The following is an 8460-nucleotide window of genomic DNA, read 5'->3' on the forward strand; positions in this document are numbered from 1 at the left end:
AGCTCGAGCCTGCGCAAGGGAAGCGACTTGAGCGCAACGTCGCAGCCGCCACGAGCGTGAGGGAGCAGGCGAGAGCCCTTTCTGACTGATGGACAGATGACTTCTATTGCCTGAGGCTTTGCCTGAAAGAAAGTGCTGGCTCTTTACATGCATTGCTGCTCAAAGGCACTCCCTGCTGACACACACATGCAAGTGTTCAAGCAAAACGGCGAAGGCACTGTCCTGTGCCTCAGCTGCAACATGTTCAGCTGCAAACTGCTCGTCATATTATGAGCTCTGCCTTTAGCGAATTGCCACTTACCACGCACATACTTACTTCAAAAGAATGCGCACTGCTTCAAGACGGAGTGCAACCAACCACCTAAGGACGACTTTGCTTTGCTTTGTTTTCGACTGCACTGCTCCGCTCCCCACCTGTCAATCGAAGGGAAGCGGCAGAGGTGCCTATCTTTGGTGATTCTCTGCCGCATGCCTTTCAATGCTGCCCGTCTTGTGTACTTCCTGATGTCGCAGCTATTTTTCACAGCCTGGGCCGGCGGCGCAATGGATACCGCGTCTGACTACGGATTAGAAGATTGCAGGTTCGGCTCCTACCTGGCTCGAGCATTTTTGCAATCTTTGCATTCTGGCTTTGGATGCCACGGAAGCGAACATAGTTGGTCACATTCTCCAGTTACTCAGCTGACAAGTGTCTTCTTAGTGCAGTAGGCAGCGTGTCAGTCTCATAATCTGAAGGTCCTGAGTTCGATCCTTAGAGAAGGCGTTGATACTTGCATAGAAGTTTTTCCTTCTTTCATTTCAGCTGCATTCATGCAAAAATCGGAAAGTTTTGCTGAGACAGCACACCAAAGGATTTGATGTCCCTCAACCTGCGGTGACCTTCAGAAGCAGATGGGCTCACACCACACCTGACACAACTCTTGCGTCTGAACAATTACCCGAGCCAAAAGAAAAGTGGAGAATGCGGGCATTGATCCCGCTACCTCTCACATGCAAAGCGAGCGCTCTACCATTTGAGCTAATTCCCCATTCACGTCTGGCATTAGCTCCCAGTTTGCATCTGACTAGCCCCTTATCACTTGCCTCCTCGCTATTCCACGACCAGCAGAAATCTCCTGCTTCAGGTTGGCCTGCTCACTGAACACTTTCAATGCTTTGCTCCAATCGACGTTACTGAGCAATAGCAGGCGAGCAAGGGCAGGACTGGAAGCCATGGATATGGTGAAAGACGCCGAGAAGAGCTCGAGCCTGCGCAAGGGAAGCGACTTGAGCGCAACGTCGCAGCCGCCACGAGCGAGAGGGAGCAGGCGAAAGCCCTTTCTGACTGATGGACAGATGACTTCTATTGCCTGAGGCTTTGCCTGAAAGAAAGTGCTGGCTCTTTACATGCATTGCTGCTCAAAGGCACTCCCTGCTGACACACACATGCAAGTGTTCAAGCAAAACGGCAAAGGCACTGTCCTGTGCCTCAGCTGCAACATGTTCAGCTGCAAACTGCTCGTCATATTATGAGCTCTGCCTTTAGCGAATTGCCACTTACCACGCACATACTTACTTCAAAAGAATGCGCACTGCTTCAAGACGGAGTGCAACCAACCACCTAAGGACGACTTTGCTTTGCTTTGTTTTCGACTGCACTGCTCCGCTCCCCACCTGTCAATCGAAGGGAAGCGGCAGAGGTGCTTATCTTTGGTGATTCTCTGCCGCATGCCTTTCAATGCTGCCCGTCCTGTGTACTTCCTGATGTCGCAGCTATTTTTCACAGCCTGGGCCGGCGGCGCAATGGATAACGCGTCTGACTACGGATTAGAAGATTGCAGGTTCGGCTCCTACCTGGCTCGAGCATTTTTGCAATCTTTGCATTCTGGCTTTGGATGCCACGGAAGCGAACATAGTTGGTCACATTCTCCAGTTACTCAGCTGACAAGTGTCTTCTTAGCGCAGTAGGCAGCGTGTCAGTCTCATAATCTGAAGGTCCTGAGTTTGATCCTTAGAGAAGGCATTGATACTTGCATAGAAGTTTTTCCTTCTTTCATTTCAGCTGCATTCATGCAAAAATCGGAAAGTTTTGCTGCGACAGCACACCAAAGGATTTGATGTCCCTCAGCCTGCGGTGACCTTCAGAAGCAGATGGGCTCACACCACACCTGACACAACTCTTGCGTCTGAACAATTACCCGAGCCAAAAGAAAAGTGGAGAATGCGGGCATTGATCCCGCTACCTCTCACATGCAAAGCGAGCGCTCTACCATTTGAGCTAATTCGCCATTCACGTCTGGCATTAGCTCCCAGTTTGCATCTGACTAGCCCCTTATCACTTGCCTCCTCGCGATTCCACGACCAGCAGAAATCTCCTGCTTCAGGTTGGCCTGCTCACTGAACACTTTCAATGCTTTGCTCCAATCGACGTTACTGAGCAAATAGCAGGCGAGCAAGGGCAGGACTGGAAGCCATGGATATGGTGAAAGACGCCGAGAAGAGCTCGAGCCTGCGCAAGGGAAGCGACTTGAGCGCAACGTCGCAGCCGCCACGAGCGTGAGGGAGCAGGCGAGAGCCCTTTCTGACTGATGGACAGATGACTTCTATTGCCTGAGGCTTTGCCTGAAAGAAAGTGCTGGCTCTTTACATGCATTGCTGCTCAAAGGCACTCCCTGCTGACACACACATGCAAGTGTTCAAGCAAAACGGCGAAGGCACTGTCCTGTGCCTCAGCTGCAACATGTTCAGCTGAAAACTGCTCGTCATATTATGAGCTCTGCCTTTAGCGAATTGCCACTTACCACGCACATACTTACTTCAAAAGAATGCGCACTGCTTCAAGACGGAGTGCAACCAACCACCTAAGGACGACTTTGCTTTGCTTTGTTTTCGACTGCACTGCTCCGCTCCCCACCTGTCAATCGAAGGGAAGCGGCAGAGGTGCCTATCTTTGGTGATTCTCTGCCGCGTGCCTTTCAATGCTGCCCGTCCTGTGTACTTCCTGATGTCGCAGCTATTTTTCACAGCCTGGGCCGGCGGTGCAATGGATAACGCGTCTGACTACGGATTAGAAGATTGCAGGTTCGGCTCCTACCTGGCTCGAGCATTTTTGCAATCTTTGCATTCTGGCTTTGGATGCCACGGAAGCGAACATAGTTGGTCACATTCTCCAGTTACTAAGCTGGCAAGTGTCTTCTTAGCGCAGTAGGCAGCGTGTCAGTCTCAGAATCTGAAGGTCCTGAGTTCGATCCTTAGAGAAGGCATTGATACTTGCATAGAAGTTTTTCCTTCTTTCATTTCAGCTGCATTCATGCAAAAATCGGAAAGTTTTGCTGCGACAGCACACCAAAGGATTTGATGTCCCTCAGCCTGCGGTGACCTTCAGAAGCAGATGGGCTCACACCACACCTGACACAACTCTTGCGTCTGAACAATTACCCGAGCCAAAAGAAAAGTGGAGAATGCGGGCATTTATCCCGCTACCTCTCACATGCAAAGCGAGCGCTCTACCATTTGAGCTAATTCCCCATTCACGTCTGGCATTAGCTCCCAGTTTGCATCTGACTAGCCCCTTATCACTTGCCTCCTCGCTATTCCACGACCAGCAGAAATCTCCTGCTTCAGGTTGGCCTGCTCACTGAACACTTTCAATGCTTTGCTCCAATCGACGTTACTGAGCAATAGCAGGCGAGCAAGGGCAGGACTGGAAGCCATGGATATGGTGAAAGACGCCGAGAAGAGCTCGAGCCTGCGCAAGGGAAGCGACTTGAGCGCAACGTCGCAGCCGCCACGAGCGAGAGGGAGCAGGCGAAAGCCCTTTCTGACTGATGGACAGATGACTTCTATTGCCTAAGGCTTTGCCTGAAAGAAAGTGCTGGCTCTTTACATGCATTGCTGCTCAAAGGCACTCCCTGCTGACACACACATGCAAGTGTTCAAGCAAAACGGCAAAGGCACTGTCCTGTGCCTCAGCTGCAACATGTTCAGCTGCAAACTGCTCGTCATATTATGAGCTCTGCCTTTAGCGAATTGCCACTTACCACGCACATACTTACTTCAAAAGAATGCGCACTGCTTCAAGACGGAGTGCAACCAACCACCTAAGGACGACTTTGCTTTGCTTTGTTTTCGACTGCACTGCTCCGCTCCCCACCTGTCAATCGAAGGGAAGCGGCAGAGGTGCCTATCTTTGGTGATTCTCTGCCGCATGCCTTTCAATGCTGCCCGTCCTGTGTACTTCCTGATGTCGCAGCTATTTTTCACAGCCTGGGCCGGCGGCGCAATGGATAACGCGTCTGACTACGGATTAGAAGATTGCAGGTTCGGCTCCTACCTGGCTCGAGCATTTTTGCAATCTTTGCATTCTGGCTTTGGATGCCACGGAAGCGAACATAGTTGGTCACATTCTCCAGTTACTCAGCTGACAAGTGTCTTCTTAGCGCAGTAGGCAGCGTGTCAGTCTCATAATCTGAAGGTCCTGAGTTTGATCCTTAGAGAAGGCGTTGATACTTGCATAGAAGTTTTTCCTTCTTTCATTTCAGCTGCATTCATGCAAAAATCGGAAAGTTTTGCTGCGACAGCACACCAAAGGATTTGATGTCCCTCAGCCTGCGGTGACCTTCAGAAGCAGATGGGCTCACACCACACCTGACACAACTCTTGCGTCTGAACAATTACCCGAGCCAAAAGAAAAGTGGAGAATGCGGGCATTGATCCCGCTACCTCTCACATGCAAAGCGAGCGCTCTACCATTTGAGCTAATTCCCCATTCACGTCTGGCATTAGCTCCCAGTTTGCATCTGACTAGCCCCTTATCACTTGCCTCCTCGCTATTCCACGACCAGCAGAAATCTCCTGCTTCAGGTTGGCCTGCTCACTGAACACTTTCAATGCTTTGCTCCAATCGACGTTACTGAGCAAATAGCAGGCGAGCAAGGGCAGGACTGGAAGCCATGGATATGGTGAAAGACGCCGAGAAGAGCTCGAGCCTGCGCAAGGGAAGCGACTTGAGCGCAACGTCGCAGCCGCCACGAGCGTGAGGGAGCAGGCGAGAGCCCTTTCTGACTGATGGACAGATGACTTCTATTGCCTGAGGCTTTGCCTGAAAGAAAGTGCTGGCTCTTTACATGCATTGCTGCTCAAAGGCACTCCCTGCTGACACACACATGCAAGTGTTCAAGCAAAACGGCGAAGGCACTGTCCTGTGCCTCAGCTGCAACATGTTCAGCTGAAAACTGCTCGTCATATTATGAGCTCTGCCTTTAGCGAATTGCCACTTACCACGCACATACTTACTTCAAAAGAATGCGCACTGCTTCAAGACGGAGTGCAACCAACCACCTAAGGACGACTTTGCTTTGCTTTGTTTTCGACTGCACTGCTCCGCTCCCCACCTGTCAATCGAAGGGAAGCGGCAGAGGTGCCTATCTTTGGTGATTCTCTGCCGCGTGCCTTTCAATGCTGCCCGTCCTGTGTACTTCCTGATGTCGCAGCTATTTTTCACAGCCTGGGCCGGCGGTGCAATGGATAACGCGTCTGACTACGGATTAGAAGATTGCAGGTTCGGCTCCTACCTGGCTCGAGCATTTTTGCAATCTTTGCATTCTGGCTTTGGATGCCACGGAAGCGAACATAGTTGGTCACATTCTCCAGTTACTCAGCTGACAAGTGTCTTCTTAGTGCAGTAGGCAGCGTGTCAGTCTCATAATCTGAAGGTCCTGAGTTCGATCCTTAGAGAAGGCGTTGATACTTGCATAGAAGTTTTTCCTTCTTTCATTTCAGCTGCATTCATGCAAAAATCGGAAAGTTTTGCTGAGACAGCACACCAAAGGATTTGATGTCCCTCAACCTGCGGTGACCTTCAGAAGCAGATGGGCTCACACCACACCTGACACAACTCTTGCGTCTGAACAATTACCCGAGCCAAAAGAAAAGTGGAGAATGCGGGCATTGATCCCGCTACCTCTCACATGCAAAGCGAGCGCTCTACCATTTGAGCTAATTCCCCATTCACGTCTGGCATTAGCTCCCAGTTTGCATCTGACTAGCCCCTTATCACTTGCCTCCTCGCTATTCCACGACCAGCAGAAATCTCCTGCTTCAGGTTGGCCTGCTCACTGAACACTTTCAATGCTTTGCTCCAATCGACGTTACTGAGCAATAGCAGGCGAGCAAGGGCAGGACTGGAAGCCATGGATATGGTGAAAGACGCCGAGAAGAGCTCGAGCCTGCGCAAGGGAAGCGACTTGAGCGCAACGTCGCAGCCGCCACGAGCGTGAGGGAGCAGGCGAGAGCCCTTTCTGACTGATGGACAGATGACTTCTATTGCCTGAGGCTTTGCCTGAAAGAAAGTGCTGGCTCTTTACATGCATTGCTGCTCAAAGGCACTCCCTGCTGACACACACATGCAAGTGTTCAAGCAAAACGGCGAAGGCACTGTCCTGTGCCTCAGCTGCAACATGTTCAGCTGAAAACTGCTCGTCATATTATGAGCTCTGCCTTTAGCGAATTGCCACTTACCACGCACATACTTACTTCAAAAGAATGCGCACTGCTTCAAGACGGAGTGCAACCAACCACCTAAGGACGACTTTGCTTTGCTTTGTTTTCGACTGCACTGCTCCGCTCCCCACCTGTCAATCGAAGGGAAGCGGCAGAGGTGCCTATCTTTGGTGATTCTCTGCCGCGTGCCTTTCAATGCTGCCCGTCCTGTGTACTTCCTGATGTCGCAGCTATTTTTCACAGCCTGGGCCGGCGGTGCAATGGATAACGCGTCTGACTACGGATTAGAAGATTGCAGGTTCGGCTCCTACCTGGCTCGAGCATTTTTGCAATCTTTGCATTCTGGCTTTGGATGCCACGGAAGCGAACATAGTTGGTCACATTCTCCAGTTACTCAGCTGACAAGTGTCTTCTTAGTGCAGTAGGCAGCGTGTCAGTCTCATAATCTGAAGGTCCTGAGTTCGATCCTTAGAGAAGGCGTTGATACTTGCATAGAAGTTTTTCCTTCTTTCATTTCAGCTGCATTCATGCAAAAATCGGAAAGTTTTGCTGAGACAGCACACCAAAGGATTTGATGTCCCTCAACCTGCGGTGACCTTCAGAAGCAGATGGGCTCACACCACACCTGACACAACTCTTGCGTCTGAACAATTACCCGAGCCAAAAGAAAAGTGGAGAATGCGGGCATTGATCCCGCTACCTCTCACATGCAAAGCGAGCGCTCTACCATTTGAGCTAATTCCCCATTCACGTCTGGCATTAGCTCCCAGTTTGCATCTGACTAGCCCCTTATCACTTGCCTCCTCGCTATTCCACGACCAGCAGAAATCTCCTGCTTCAGGTTGGCCTGCTCACTGAACACTTTCAATGCTTTGCTCCAATCGACGTTACTGAGCAATAGCAGGCGAGCAAGGGCAGGACTGGAAGCCATGGATATGGTGAAAGACGCCGAGAAGAGCTCGAGCCTGCGCAAGGGAAGCGACTTGAGCGCAACGTCGCAGCCGCCACGAGCGAGAGGGAGCAGGCGAAAGCCCTTTCTGACTGATGGACAGATGACTTCTATTGCCTGAGGCTTTGCCTGAAAGAAAGTGCTGGCTCTTTACATGCATTGCTGCTCAAAGGCACTCCCTGCTGACACACACATGCAAGTGTTCAAGCAAAACGGCAAAGGCACTGTCCTGTGCCTCAGCTGCAACATGTTCAGCTGCAAACTGCTCGTCATATTATGAGCTCTGCCTTTAGCGAATTGCCACTTACCACGCACATACTTACTTCAAAAGAATGCGCACTGCTTCAAGACGGAGTGCAACCAACCACCTAAGGACGACTTTGCTTTGCTTTGTTTTCGACTGCACTGCTCCGCTCCCCACCTGTCAATCGAAGGGAAGCGGCAGAGGTGCCTATCTTTGGTGATTCTCTGCCGCATGCCTTTCAATGCTGCCCGTCCTGTGTACTTCCTGATGTCGCAGCTATTTTTCACAGCCTGGGCCGGCGGCGCAATGGATAACGCGTCTGACTACGGATTAGAAGATTGCAGGTTCGGCTCCTACCTGGCTCGAGCATTTTTGCAATCTTTGCATTCTGGCTTTGGATGCCACGGAAGCGAACATAGTTGGTCACATTCTCCAGTTACTCAGCTGACAAGTGTCTTCTTAGCGCAGTAGGCAGCGTGTCAGTCTCATAATCTGAAGGTCCTGAGTTTGATCCTTAGAGAAGGCATTGATACTTGCATAGAAGTTTTTCCTTCTTTCATTTCAGCTGCATTCATGCAAAAATCGGAAAGTTTTGCTGCGACAGCACACCAAAGGATTTGATGTCCCTCAGCCTGCGGTGACCTTCAGAAGCAGATGGGCTCACACCACACCTGACACAACTCTTGCGTCTGAACAATTACCCGAGCCAAAAGAAAAGTGGAGAATGCGGGCATTGATCCCGCTACCTCTCACATGCAAAGCGAGCGCTCTACCATTTGAGCTAATT

The 8460-nt window shown here is 50.8% G+C and overlaps 1 non-coding gene across 1 annotated transcript; it reads left to right on the top strand.

Moving 5' to 3' along the window:
- The first annotated feature begins 3169 nt into the window (after positions 1-3169).
- On the top strand, positions 3170-3242 carry trnal-cag (transfer RNA leucine (anticodon CAG)). Its single transcript has one exon. It is a non-coding gene; the product is annotated as a tRNA-Leu (tRNA).
- Positions 3243-8460: the final 5218 nt, after the last annotated feature.

Source organism: Pristiophorus japonicus, chromosome 1 (genome assembly GCF_044704955.1).
Source record: "Pristiophorus japonicus isolate sPriJap1 chromosome 1, sPriJap1.hap1, whole genome shotgun sequence".
In the NCBI taxonomy this organism is placed as follows: Eukaryota; Metazoa; Chordata; class Chondrichthyes; family Pristiophoridae; genus Pristiophorus; species Pristiophorus japonicus.